We start from the raw sequence: 13,654 nt of genomic DNA, 5'->3' as shown, positions 1-13,654 counted from the left end.
ATATATATATATATATATATATATATATATATATATTGTGAGACAGGGGAAATAGCTCAGCTGGGATCTTTCTTTGCTTTGGTCCAAGCGAGTGGCTATGGGTTCACAGATGACAGCGGCAGACTGGCAGGTTCTACACAGATACGGCCACTTCCGTGTTTATTGTGTACACTTATCTGTCACGCTCTCCGGGTCCCCTGCCCTACTCCCCGGCTCACCTGCCACGCTCCCCGGCTTCCCTTCTTCTCTCCCCGGTCTCCAGCCTCCATTGCCTGCGGCCTCCAGGCGGTCCGGTCCCCGCTCCCGGCGCCCCTCGGCTACACAGCCCCAGCCCGGCTCTCCTGCTTCCTCCTCTCCGCTCCCTGCCCTGGCTTCTGGCACCCGGGCCGCGCGCATGCGCATTAGGGCGCGCACGCGGTCACTGACCCTTTCTTAAAGGGCCAGCGTCCACTGACAGGAAATTGAGCACACAGGTACAGGGTATAAAGGGGTTTAGTGTCCAAGTGGGCGGGGCCTGTTCTTCGTGTTTCCCAAGCTAGGAGTCAGGTCTCCCTGTGTTCCTGTGAGATACTCACCTCTCTCTCTTCTAGAGCCGATCCTGCCTCGCCATCCGGTCCTGCCGAATCCGAATCCCGAACGCTGCCTATCTGCCATCCTGACAGTCCGTTCCATCTCTGATCCCTGCGGTGACCCGTCTTCTCGCTCCATCGGTTCCGGGCTCTGCCTGACAACATCTCGGCTTCCAAACCTGAGCTCCGTCACCCGGACTACCATCAGTGACTCCGTGGTCCCAGGGACTTCTGCATGCTACTCTTGTACACGGACTATCCTGCTACCTGTAGTGCTTCAGCTACCGGACCCCTTACCATCATCAAGGAGTTCGGCCCAGTGGATCCACCTCCTGGGTCTGCCCGTCCACCTGGCCCTAACAGTAAGAACAGGCCATGGATCCCGCTGAAGCACTAGCAGCCTTGCAGGAGGAACTCCAACGCCAGCGTGAGACCCAAACCCGCATGCTGAACTTCATGACTTCGGTGGACGCCCGCCTGAACACGCTACAAGCGTCAATTACATCTTCAGCATCTCGGGCTTCCACTAGCCAATCCACGGCTCCAGCCCCCGTGGCAGCCTCTTCGGATGCTTCCAGACTTCGTTTGGCCTCACCACCCCGGTACGCCGGAGATCCCAAGACCTGCAGGGGTTTCATAAACCAATGCTCCCTCCATTTCACGCAGCTGCCGCATTTGTTTGCCTCCGACCAAGCCAAGGTCGCGTTCATCATGTCCCATCTAGAGGGTGAGGCACTGGCGTGGATGAACCCCTTGTGGGAAAAGGAGGATCCTGTGACCACAAACATCAAGGAGTTCCTGCAGGCATTTCGTGGCACCTTTGACGAGCCCGGACGCGCCTCCGCGTCTGCCTCATCTCTTCTCCGGTTACGTCAGGGGACTCTGACGGTGGGTCAATACGCCATCCGTTTTCGCACCTTGGCTTCGGAACTCGGGTGGAACAACGAGGCTCTAACCGCCGCCTTCTGGGAAGGACTCTCGGGTCGAATTAAAGATGAGCTGGCTGGCCGTGACGTACCGTCCACCCTGGATGCCCTGATTACCCTAGCGACTCGAGTGGACATTCGCTTTCAGGAGCGATCCAAAGAAGTGTCCCGTGAGAGACGTCCGGTACGGCATTCCTCTCCTCCGCAGAAGCCCGCCGTACTTCAGTCAACGGCATCTGGTGTCTCCGTCCACGAGCCCATGCAGATCGACCGTGTGCGGCAGTCTGAACAACGCCGAGCAGAGCGGCTCGCCAAGGGCCTCTGCTTCTACTGCGGAGAGGGCACACACCTGCTACGCTCCTGTCCAGAAAGGCCGGGAAACTCCAAAGCCTAGGGTTGGTAGGAGAGGCCACCCTAGGTGCTGGGACTCTCTCAGACCCGGTTATGTGGACTGTACAAGTGACAACGGGAGAGACGCGGTTCACGGCTGAGGCGTACCTCGATTCTGGGGCAGCAGGCAATTTCATCCAGCAAGCCACGGTGGACAAGTACCAGGTGCCTGTTACTCCACTCGACAAACCCCTCATGATTGCCTCTGTGGATGGGAGACCCCTCTCTGACACCATCTCATGGATCACCAAGCCGGTCGAACTGCGTATCGGTGCCCTGCACACCGAGACCATCGCTCTCTACGTCCTTCCACACATGTCCCATCAAATCCTGCTGGGACTTCCCTGGTTACGGACACACGAGCCATCAGTCAGCTGGGGCACTGGTGAAATCACCCGATGGGGCTCTTCTTGCCATGAAAACTGTCTGAAGACCATACAACCCATCCGACGACCTCCGGTTCCAGAGTCCCTTCCGGGACTGCCCTCGGCCTATTGGTCCTTTGCGGATGTCTTCGATAAAAAGGAATCAGAGGTACTTCCGCCACATCGTCCATACGATTGTGCCATCGACCTGCTCCCGGGAACTACACCTCCTCGAGGACGGATATATCCGCTGTCTCCAGCCGAGACAAGGGCCATGTCTACCTACATCACAGAGAGCCTGGCAAGGGGATTCATTCGGAGATCCTCCTCTCCTGCTGGAGCAGGCTTCTTCTTCGTTAATGAAGAAAAAACAAAAAGCCAGCACCAAAAATTCTGGTGGCCGGTCACCACCATGCCATGCACGCCTGATTTTGGTTTGCTATGTATTCCTCCTGTTGGTAGCTGTTCAGATTCAGTTACCTCACCCCTTTCCACAGGCAATGCTAATTAAGCACCATCTTGGATCTGGTCCGCCTTTATCAATGGTTGCTGTTTGGCACTGGGAGGATCAGTTCTGATATAGTCCTGGTATGGTGCAGAGCTTGCTCCACATGCTGGGACCTGGGCTGGTCTCTATCCACAAGTGCCTTTTTTGCAACATAGAAGCGGTTATATACAGGTTACAGGTATGTGTGCTCTATTATGGTTCTGCTTTTAACTTTATCTAGGAGGCCGCATGGCACATGAAATACAGAATGTAGAGTAGGACCCCCCTATTGAGATTTGCCGTGACGTTGGCAGGGGTGGCTCAAAAAATTGATCAATTATTTGCTAAAAATCTCATTTTTTTATTGTAGTACAGTTGGAATAAATCTGTGAATTTTCACTTTTTATATGATGCATGCCAATTTCAGATCGTGCTGGCTCCCCTCTCTCTCTGTTTGGTCGTAGTTATGCTACAAATTCTGGTGGCCGGTCACCACCATGCCATGCACGCCTGATTTTGGTTTGCTATGTATTCCTCCTGTTGGTAGCTGTTCAGATTCAGTTACCTCACCCCTTTCCACAGGCAATGCTAATTAAGCACCATCTTGGATCTGGTCCGCCTTTATCAATGGTTGCTGTTTGGCACTGGGAGGATCAGTTCTGATATAGTCCTGGTATGGTGCAGAGCTTGCTCCACATGCTGGGACCTGGGCTGGTCTCTATCCACAAGTGCCTTTTTTGCAACATAGAAGCGGTTATATACAGGTTACAGGTATGTGTGCTCTATTATGGTTCTGCTTTTAACTTTATCTAGGAGGCCGCATGGCACATGAAATACAGAATGTAGAGTAGGACCCCCCTATTGAGATTTGCCGTGACGTTGGCAGGGGTGGCTCAAAAAATTGATCAATTATTTGCTAAAAATCTCATTTTTTTATTGTAGTACAGTTGGAATAAATCTGTGAATTTTCACTTTTTATATGATGCATGCCAATTTCAGATCGTGCTGGCTCCCCTCTCTCTCTGTTTGGTCGTAGTTATGCTACAAATTCTGGTGGCCGGTCACCACCATGCCATGCACGCCTGATTTTGGTTTGCTATGTATTCCTCCTGTTGGTAGCTGTTCAGATTCAGTTACCTCACCCCTTTCCACAGGCAATGCTAATTAAGCACCATCTTGGATCTGGTCCGCCTTTATCAATGGTTGCTGTTTGGCACTGGGAGGATCAGTTCTGATATAGTCCTGGTATGGTGCAGAGCTTGCTCCACATGCTGGGACCTGGGCTGGTCTCTATCCACAAGTGCCTTTTTTGCAACATAGAAGCGGTTATATACAGGTTACAGGTATGTGTGCTCTATTATGGTTCTGCTTTTAACTTTATCTAGGAGGCCGCATGGCACATGAAATACAGAATGTAGAGTAGGACGTGACGTTGGCAGGGGTGGCTCAAAAAATTGATCAATTATTTGCTAAAAATCTCATTTTTTTATTGTAGTACAGTTGGAATAAATCTGTGAATTTTCACTTTTTATATGATGCATGCCAATTTCAGATCGTGCTGGCTCCCCTCTCTTTCTTCGTTAAGAAGAAAGAGGGTGACCTACGCCCATGCATAGACTACCGGGGATTAAACCAAATCACCGTGAAAAACAAGTACCCCCTGCCGCTCATCCGCGAATTGTTTGATCGGCTTAGAGGAGCTCGTGTGTTCACCAAGTTGGATCTTCGGGGTGCCTACAACCTGGTCCGCATCCGCTCAGGGGACGAATGGAAGACCGCGTTCAATACGCGCGATGGGCACTATGAATACTGTGTGATGCCCTTCGGCCTGTGTAACGCACCAGCAGTCTTTCAGGAATTGGTGAACGACGTGTTCCGGGACCTTCTTTACATCTGTGTGGTGGTGTATCTTGATGACATCCTGGTCTTTTCTCCGGACCTCCAGACCCACAGAGAGAACGTGCAGCTGGTACTACGACGACTGAATGAGAATCGTCTGTACGCCAAGTACGAGAAGTGTGTCTTCGAGCAGTCTTCTCTGCCCTTCCTGGGTTACGTCATCTCCGATACCGGACTGCAGATGGATCCAAAGAAGGTCTCTGCCGTTCTCAACTGGCCTCCTCCTTCCGGACTGAATGCAATCCAACGCTTTCTGGGATTCGCCAACTATTACCGCCAGTTCATCCCTCACTTCTCTGCTCTGACTGCTCCTCTCTCCGCCTTGACCAAGAAGGGGGCTAATCCAAAGGACTGGTCACCTGCGGCCGACGCCGCGTTTGGCTCTCTGAAGCGGGCATTTGCCTCTTCTCCTGTGCTCCACCATCCGGAGTTAAACCGACAGTTCACCTTGGAGGTGGATGCCTCCTCCTCGGGAGCTGGAGCAGTGCTCATGCAGAAGTCCTCCTCCGGGAAGATGGTGACTTGCGGTTTCTTCTCCAAGAGCTTCTCTGCGCCTGAACGCAACTACACCATCGGTGACCGAGAGCTATTGGCAGTCAAACTGGCTCTGGAGGAATGGCGCTACCTTCTGGAAGGAGCAGTGTACCCCGTTATTATTTACATGGACCACAAGAACCTGGAATACCTGCGGTCTGCTCAGCGACTGAACCCATGGCAAGCCAGGTGGTCCTTGTTCTTTGCCAGATTCGATTTCCAGCTCCATTTCCGACCCGCGGACAAGAATGTTCGCGCAGATGCCTTGTCCAGGTCTTTCATGCCCATGGAGCAGGAGGAGGAGACATCCCAGCCCATCATCTGCCCTAGTAAGATCATTCCGGTGACTCCTGTTACCCTGGCCCACATACCGCCCGGGAAGACCTATGTCTCTGAGAATGACAGGCAAAAAGTGTTACACTGGGGCCATGCCTCGAAAATAGCCGGTCATGCTGGTCAAAGGAGAACATGGAGTACGATTGTACGTCATTACTGGTGGCCATCCCTTCGCACGGCCGTCGCTTCTTTTGTCTCAGCCTGCTCCTCTTGTGCCAGGAATAAGACGCCCAAACATCTGCCATATGGCCGTCTTCTGCCTCTGCCTATACCCTCAGTACCGTGGCAACACATTGCGATGGACTTTATTACGGACTTGCCATTGTCCTCCGGACACACAGTCATATGGGTCGTGGTGGATCGGTTCTCTAAAATGGCTCATTTCGTCCCTATGGCTGGACTGCCCTCTGCCCAGGAACTCGATGACGCCTACATACAGCACATCTTCCGCTTGCATGGCTTTCCATCACACATTGTGTCCGACAGAGAAACTCAGTTCACCTCCCGCTTCTGGAGGGCTCTCTGCAAACATCTGGGAGTGACTCTGGACTTTTCTTCAGCCTACCATCCTCAGTCGAACGGCCAAGTGGAACGGGTCAATCAGATCTTGACCTCCTTCTTACGTCACTACGTCAACGCCCATCATGACGACTGGTCCACGCTTCTTCCTTGGGCTGAATTCTCCCATAACCACCACGTCAGTGAGTCCTCCTCCAGCTCTCCCTTCCATGTCGTTTACGGACTTCAGCCTTCCGTCCCATTGCCTGTATCCTCTTCCTCGGATGTCCCTGCTGCTGATGCTGTAGCCCGTGACTTTGCAACCATTTGGGACTCTGTTAAGGCGTCCCTTGGACGTGCTTCCCTCCGGATGAAAAGACATGCAGACAAAAGGCGTCTGGACCCTCCGTGTTTCTCTCCAGGAGATCTCGTCTGGCTTGCTTCCAAGTACGTCCGATTGAAGCTACCATCCTACAAGCTGGGACCTCGCTACATCGGGCCATTTAAAGTCCTCAGCAAGATCAATGAGGTCTCCTACAAGCTGCAGCTCCCGGCCACGATGAGGATACCCAACTCCTTCCACGTCTCCCTGCTCAAGCCGGTTGTCCTTGGTCCCTTCTCCGCTGCTGCCAGTTCGGCTCCTCCTCCTATTGCCGATGACGACATCTATGCGGTAAGGGATATCGTGGCCATGAAAACTGTACGGGGCCGACAGTTCTTCCTGGTGGACTGGGCAGGCTATGGTCCTGAAGATAGGTCCTGGGAACCCCGGGAGAATGTGGGTACTCCTTTGATCCGTGCCTTCCTGTCCCGGTTGCGGGGAGGGGAGCGTGGGGGGGGGGTACTGTCACGCTCTCCGGGTCCCCTGCCCTACTCCCCGGCTCACCTGCCACGCTCCCCGGCTTCCCTGCTTCTCTCCCCGGTCTCCAGCCTCCATTGCCTGCGGCCTCCAGGCGGTCCGGTCCCCGCTCCCGGCGCCCCTCGGCTACACAGCCCCAGCCCGGCTCTCCTGCTTCCTCCTCTCCGCTCCCTGCCCTGGCTTCTGGCACCCGGGCCGCGCGCATGCGCATTAGGGCGCGCGCGCGGTCACTGACCCTTTCTTAAAGGGCCAGCGTCCACTGACAGGAAATTGAGCACACAGGTACAGGGTATAAAGGGGTTTAGTGTCCAAGTGGGCGGGGCCTGTTCTGCGTGTTTCCCAAGCTAGGAGTCAGGTCTCCCTGTGTTCCTGTGAGATACTCACCTCTCTCTCTTCTAGAGCCGATCCTGCCTCGCCATCCGGTCCTGCCGAATCCCGAATCCCGAACGCTGCCTATCTGCCATCCTGACAGTCCGTTCCATCTCTGATCCCTGCGGTGACCCGTCTTCTCGCTCCATCGGTTCCGGACTCTGCCTGACAACATCTCTGCTTCCGAACCTGAGCTCCGTCACCCGGACTACCATCAGTGACTCCGTGGTCCCAGGGACTTCTGCATACTACTCTTGTACACGGACTATCCTGCTACCTGTAGTGCTTCAGCTACCGGACCCCTTACCATCATCAAGGAGTTCGGCCCAGTGGATCCACCTCCTGGGTCTGCCCGTCCACCTGGCCCTAACATTATCTCTCAGTGTTACACATGCAAAAACAGGAAAATAAATGTCTAAGGCCGTCTGGCCACTAACTAACAACAGAATGCTAACTACAAAATAAACCTATGTAACAAACAAAACAGTATTCTCTTACTGTGTCGGTTCCTCAGCACAGCAAGCGGAGGTATGGAGTCTCAGCACCAGCAGCCATGAGCCTGGACTGCTCTCCTTAGTAGTATCCTTGTTCTGAATGCCTCCTGATTATTTCAGCTGATCCAGTGAGGAATCAAAGCCTGGATTGAATGTGGAGAAGGGAGCAACCAGTCCCACTGCCATTCCTACTGATTGCTCCAGGAAAAACCGAGCCCAAAATTACACTGAAATGAACAGGCTTCAGTGACTAACTTATTGCTGAGCCAGATATAACTTTCCGAATTTTTCCCAGCCCATTTGCATGGGCTGACTGCTCCACAGTCAGTACATGGAGACATATGAAATGAACCGAGGGGAAATATACCTGTTCTCTAGTACGTCTCCCCTCGGCATCTCACATACCCCCCCTCTGTTCGAGCCCATGGGGTCGGACACAATGACTTACCAAGCAGTGCGTTCTAGACAACGCGTCTGCGTTCCCATGCACCTTGCCTGCTCTGTGCTCCACTGAAAATTTTAAATTTTGTAACGCCAAGAACCAGCGTGCCACCCGCGCATTGCCCTCTTTTGCCTGGGACATCCATGTCAGGGGTGAATAGTCCGTCACTAGCCTAAATCGGCATCCTAGTAAATAATAGCGCAGGGTTTCCAGGGCCCACTTCACAGCTCAGGCTTCTTGCTCAACCACACTGTATCTTTTTCTGCCTCCGTACGTTTTCTGCTTACATAGCCCACTGGGTGTTCCTCGCCATTCACTTCTTGTGAAAACACCACGCCGAGGCCAACACCAGAGGCATCTGTTTGAACAATAAACTCCCGTTTAAAGTTTGGGGTAACCAACACTGGTTGGTCACATAAAGCCTTTTTCAACCGTTGAAAGGCATCCTCTGCTTCTGCGTTCCGCTTTATTGAGACAGAGGTTGACCCCTTGGTAAGATCTGTGAGTGGGTGTTACGCTTACCGAGGAGCGGTGAGCGTCCGGAGGTGGACCCACTGGACCGTGCACCGGACTCCCCTGAGAAGGCGACCAGCAGCGAACCCCTATCCAGGGACTGTGCGGCGCCTCCCCAGAAGGCCTAAATGCACGGCAGCCAGGAACCAGTAGTAGGAGTCTCTGTAGGGCCAGGTGTAGCAAGGAGTCTCTGTAGGGCCAGGTGACGTCCACAGCCGGCAGAACACGGAAACGGCACCGGAGATGTTCACAGAAGGTGACGTCCACAGCAGGTACGGTACAGATAATGTCCACGGCAGGTAGGGCACGGTGACGTCCACTGTCGGTATGAGCGGTGACGTCCACAGCAGGTACGGCACAGATAATGTCCACGGCAGGTAGGGCACGGTGACGTCCACTGTCGGTATGAGCGGTGACGTCCACAGCCGGAATGATACGGATGGCACTACGGTGAGACAAGGGATTAGAACCAGGTAACAAATACACAGAAAACAGATAACAGCACAAGGGGGTCTGGACACTGGCAAGGCTCTAATGGAAGCATTGCTTGGGCGCCTGCTGCTGGGGGAGGTGAACCTAAATACCCATTAGGTAACAGGTGACCTCTGAGGTCACTTCCAGAAAACAGGGCATACCGCTTTAAGAAAGGGGGCGTGGCCTCGCGCGCAGCTTAGAGTCACTTACTGCAGCTCTGTGTAAGGAAGGGAGACAGGAAGAGGCTGCAGCATGCCTGGGAGCAGGACGTACATCAGGACCCGGAGCAGGAGCAGCGCCTGCAGAGCCATGGGTCCGGTAAGAGGAAGGCCGTCGCTGCCTGGGGCTATGACTGGGAGTGCAAGTGTGAGCCATGCTGGGACTGGGCACATGTGAGGGAGCGTGCCCCCCATGGGGTCTGGTGGGACCAGGCGCTACAGTACCCCCCCCCCCGAAGACCCCCCTCCTCAGGAAGCTCCGGAGGAGACGAGGAGCATCCACGTCCTCCGCAGGTACCCACGTCCTCTCCTCAGGACCGAACCCCTTCCAGTCTACCAGATAGTAGGTTCTACCTCGGACCTCCTTAGCCGCAAGGATGGCTTTTACCTCATAGACGTCGTCATCACCAACAGGAGGAGGCGAAGCCCCAGGATCACTGTGGAAACGGCTCAGGACCACCGGCTTGAGGAGGGACACATGGAAGGAGTTCGGGATGCGAAGTGTAGACGGCAGCTTCAACTTGTAGGACACCTCATTGATCCGTCGGAGCACTTCAAAGGGACCAATAAAGCGGGGACCCAGCTTGTAAGACGGCAGTTTCAGGCGGACATACTTGGACGAGAGCCAGACTTTATCTCCGGGATGAAAGAAGGAACATCCAGACGGTTCTTGTCGGCGTGTTTCTTCATGCGGACGGAGGAACGTTCCAGAGTCGACTTGGTCTCAGCCCAGATGGCGGAGAAGGACCTCACGAGGTCATCAGCTGCAGGGTTGCCTGAAGAACATGTCACAGGACACGGCACTTTAGGCTGCTGTCCATAAATCACATGGAACAGAGATTTAGCAGAGGACTCACTTTCATGGTTGTTATAGGAGAACTCGGCCCATGGAAGCAGTTTGACCCAGTTGCTGTGGTGTTCGTCCACGAAGTGGCGGAGATAGTTAGTCAAGACTTGGTTAATGCGCTCCACTTGCCCATTGGACTGAGGGTGGTAGGCAGAAGAAAAGTCCAATTGAACATCCATCATTTTGCAGACTGCTCTCCAAAACCGAGCGGTGAGCTGGACCCCTCTGTCGGACACGATATGGAGAGGCAAGCCGTGAAGCCGGAAGATATGTTGAATGAATAATTCAGCAAGAACCGGAGCGGACGGTAGCCCGGAGAGTGGTGTGAAGTGGGCCATCTTGGAGAACCGGTCCACCACCACCCAGATGACTGTGCAGCCAGACGATTTTGGCAGGTCCGTGATGAAATCCATGCCGATATGTTGCCATGGAGCGGATGGTACGGGTAAAGGAAGCAAAGGGCCCGCCGGAAGAGTCTTCGGGACCTTGTTCCGGGCACAGGAGGAACAGGATGAAACAAAGTCCTGGACGTCTCAACGTAGCCCTGGCCACCAGTAATATCGGGATATCAATTGCAGTGATTTCTTTTGACCCACGTGACCTGCTATTCGGGAAGAGTGTCCCCACCGGAGTACACGTTCTCTATCGACCTCAGCAACAAACGTCTTACCGGGAGGAAGGTGGTGCATGTCAACTGGTGCCACCATTAGCTTGGAAGGTTCAATGATGTGCCAAGGTTCATCTTCCTGATCCTCTAACAGGAATGATCGAGACAGCGCATCGGCCTTCAGGTTCTTCTCGGCTGGACGGAAATGCAGAACAAAATCAAAGCGGGCGAAGAATAATGACCATCGGGCCTGGCGGGGGTTTAGCCTGTGGGCTGTCTGGAGATATGCCAGATTCTTGTGGTCAGTATAGATGGTAACTGGATGCAATGACCCTTCCAGCAGGTATCGCCACTCCTCCAGGGCCAGCTTGATTGCCAGCAACTCAGCAACTCACGGTCTCCGATTGAGTAGTTTCGTTCTGCTGGGGAGAAAGCCTTAGAAAAGAAGCCACAGGTTACTGTCTTACCCTCTGACGTTTTCTGTGTAGGAACCGCACCGGCTCCGGATGAGGAGGCATCTACCTCAAGGATAAACGGCTTGTTAGTGTCGGGTCTGTGTAAGGCTGGAGCAGAAGCGAAGGCTCGTTTAAGGGACAGGAACGATTCTTCAGCTTCCAGGGTCCATTTCTTTGGGTTCTCCCCTTTGCAAGTGAGAGAGGTTATGGGACGCACCAGAGACGAGAAGTGTGGAATGAATTGCCGGTAATAGTTGGCGAATCCCAGGAATCGCTGGATAGCCTTCAACCCTTCCGGACGGGACCAATTCAGTACGGCTGATACCTTATCGGGGTCCATCTTCAGGCCGGTATCAGAGACTATGTGGCCAAGGAAGGGTAGCGAGGTCTGCTCAAACAGGCATTTCTCGAGTTTGGCGTAAAGGCGATTCTCTCTCAATCTCTGCAGGACAAGACGGACATGTCTTCGATGGGTATGCAAGTCCGGAGAGAAGATAAGGATGTCGTCCAAATACACAACCACACAGGTGTATAGAAGATCACGGAAGACGTCGTTCACGAACTCCTGGAAGACCGCCGGAGCGTTACTGAGCCCGAAGGGCATCACTCGATATTCATAGTGCCCATCCCGAGTGTTGAACGCAGTCTTCCATTCGTCCCCCGACCGAATGTGGACCAGTTTATACGCACCCCGGAGATCTAATTTGGAGAAGATCTTGGCACCTTGAAAGCGGTCAAACAGTTCCGGTATCAGGGGTAGCGGGTATCTCTTCTTCACCGTGATCTTATTCAATCCGCGGTAGTCAATGCAAGGCCGTAGACCCCCGTCCTTTTTCCCCAGAAAGAAGAAGCCCGCTCCGGCAGGAGAGGAGGATTTTTGGATGAAGCCTCGTGCTAGATTCTCCTTTATGTAGTCAGACATGGCTTGGGTCTCTTCTTGGGACAGAGGGTAGATGCGCCCACGCGGAGGTATTGCCCCGGGGAGCAGGTCGATGGGACAATCGTAGGGTCTGTGTGGCGACAACGTCTCAGCCTCCTTCTTGTCGAAGACATCGGCATAGGCCCAATAGGCAGGGGGTAACTCGGGAAGGGTGAACGGTTCAACGGGTTGATGTGGAGGATGCACTGGTCTCAGGCAGTTGCTGTGGCAAGACGCGCCCCATTGCAGGATGTCTCCAGAATCCCAGTCCAGTACTGGCTTGTGTGACCGAAACCAGGGTATTCCCAGTAGTAGGGCATGCGTCATGCCAGGGAGTACGTTGAAGGCAATTGTCTCAGAGTGTAGCAACCCCACTTGCATTGTACAGTTCTCCGTGATGTACCAGATGGGTTCAGAAAGCGGTTTTCCATCCACGGAAGAAAGACTGATGGGGGTAGCAAGACATCGGACGGGAATCTGGTGTAGGTCCACCAGAGATTGTTGGATAAAATTCCCGGCAGAGCCTGAATCCAGGAACGCATGCTCTGACAACCGGATGGAACCACAGGACAGGGATACAGGTACATGGAGAAAAGGAGAGGACTTGGCATGACCTAGGGTGGCCTCTCCGATGGACCCTAGGCTCTGTAGTTTCCCAGCTTTACTGGACAGTCCTGAATCAGATGTTTGGCACTTCCGCAGTAGAAGCACTCTCCTGCCATTCTCCGATTCCTCTGTCGCAGTCTGGACTCAGTGACGCGATCGACCTCCATGGGCTCGTGCGGAGCAGTAGGCCTGGTAGAGGGAGGTGACATCTGACTTTGGAAGGTGGGCGCAAGGCGCAGGGTTCTTCTCGCCCGGGTGACTTCTCTGGCACGCTCTTGGAAGCGGAGATCAATACGGGTAGCCAGAGAGATCAGCTCTTCCAGGGTGGTAGGTACATCCCGGCCGGCCAGTTCATCCTTGATTTTTCCGGATAACCCTTCCCAGAAGGCAGCTACCAAGGCGTCATTGTTCCACTTGAGTTCGGAGGACAGAGTGCGGAACTCGATTGCATACTGTCCCACGGTGAGATTCCCCTGGTGGATTCTCATGAGCGAAGAGGCAGTAGATGAGAGACGGCCTGGCTCATCGAACACCTTACGGAAGGTGGTCAGAAAGACGGACAGGACTTGAACGGTCGGGTCATTCCTCTCCCAGAGCGGATTCATCCAAGCCAGAGCCTGACCAGTCAGATGAGACATGATAAATGCGATTTTCGAGCGATCAGTCGCTCGCTGCAGCGGCGACAGCTCAAAGTGCAGGGAGCACTGGTTTAAGAAACCGCGACACAAACGGGAATCCCCTCCATACATGGGTGGGGAGGCCAGGCGGGAAGGAGACATGCATGTCGATAATCCCGCAGAGTCGGGGGCTGTTGAGGAGGCCGGATTCTGCAGGGCGTATAGACAGG

This window comes from Anomaloglossus baeobatrachus, chromosome 8 (genome assembly GCF_048569485.1).
Source record: "Anomaloglossus baeobatrachus isolate aAnoBae1 chromosome 8, aAnoBae1.hap1, whole genome shotgun sequence".
Taxonomy (NCBI): Eukaryota; Metazoa; Chordata; class Amphibia; order Anura; family Aromobatidae; genus Anomaloglossus; species Anomaloglossus baeobatrachus.
Note: the sequence above shows the minus strand (reverse complement) of the source record.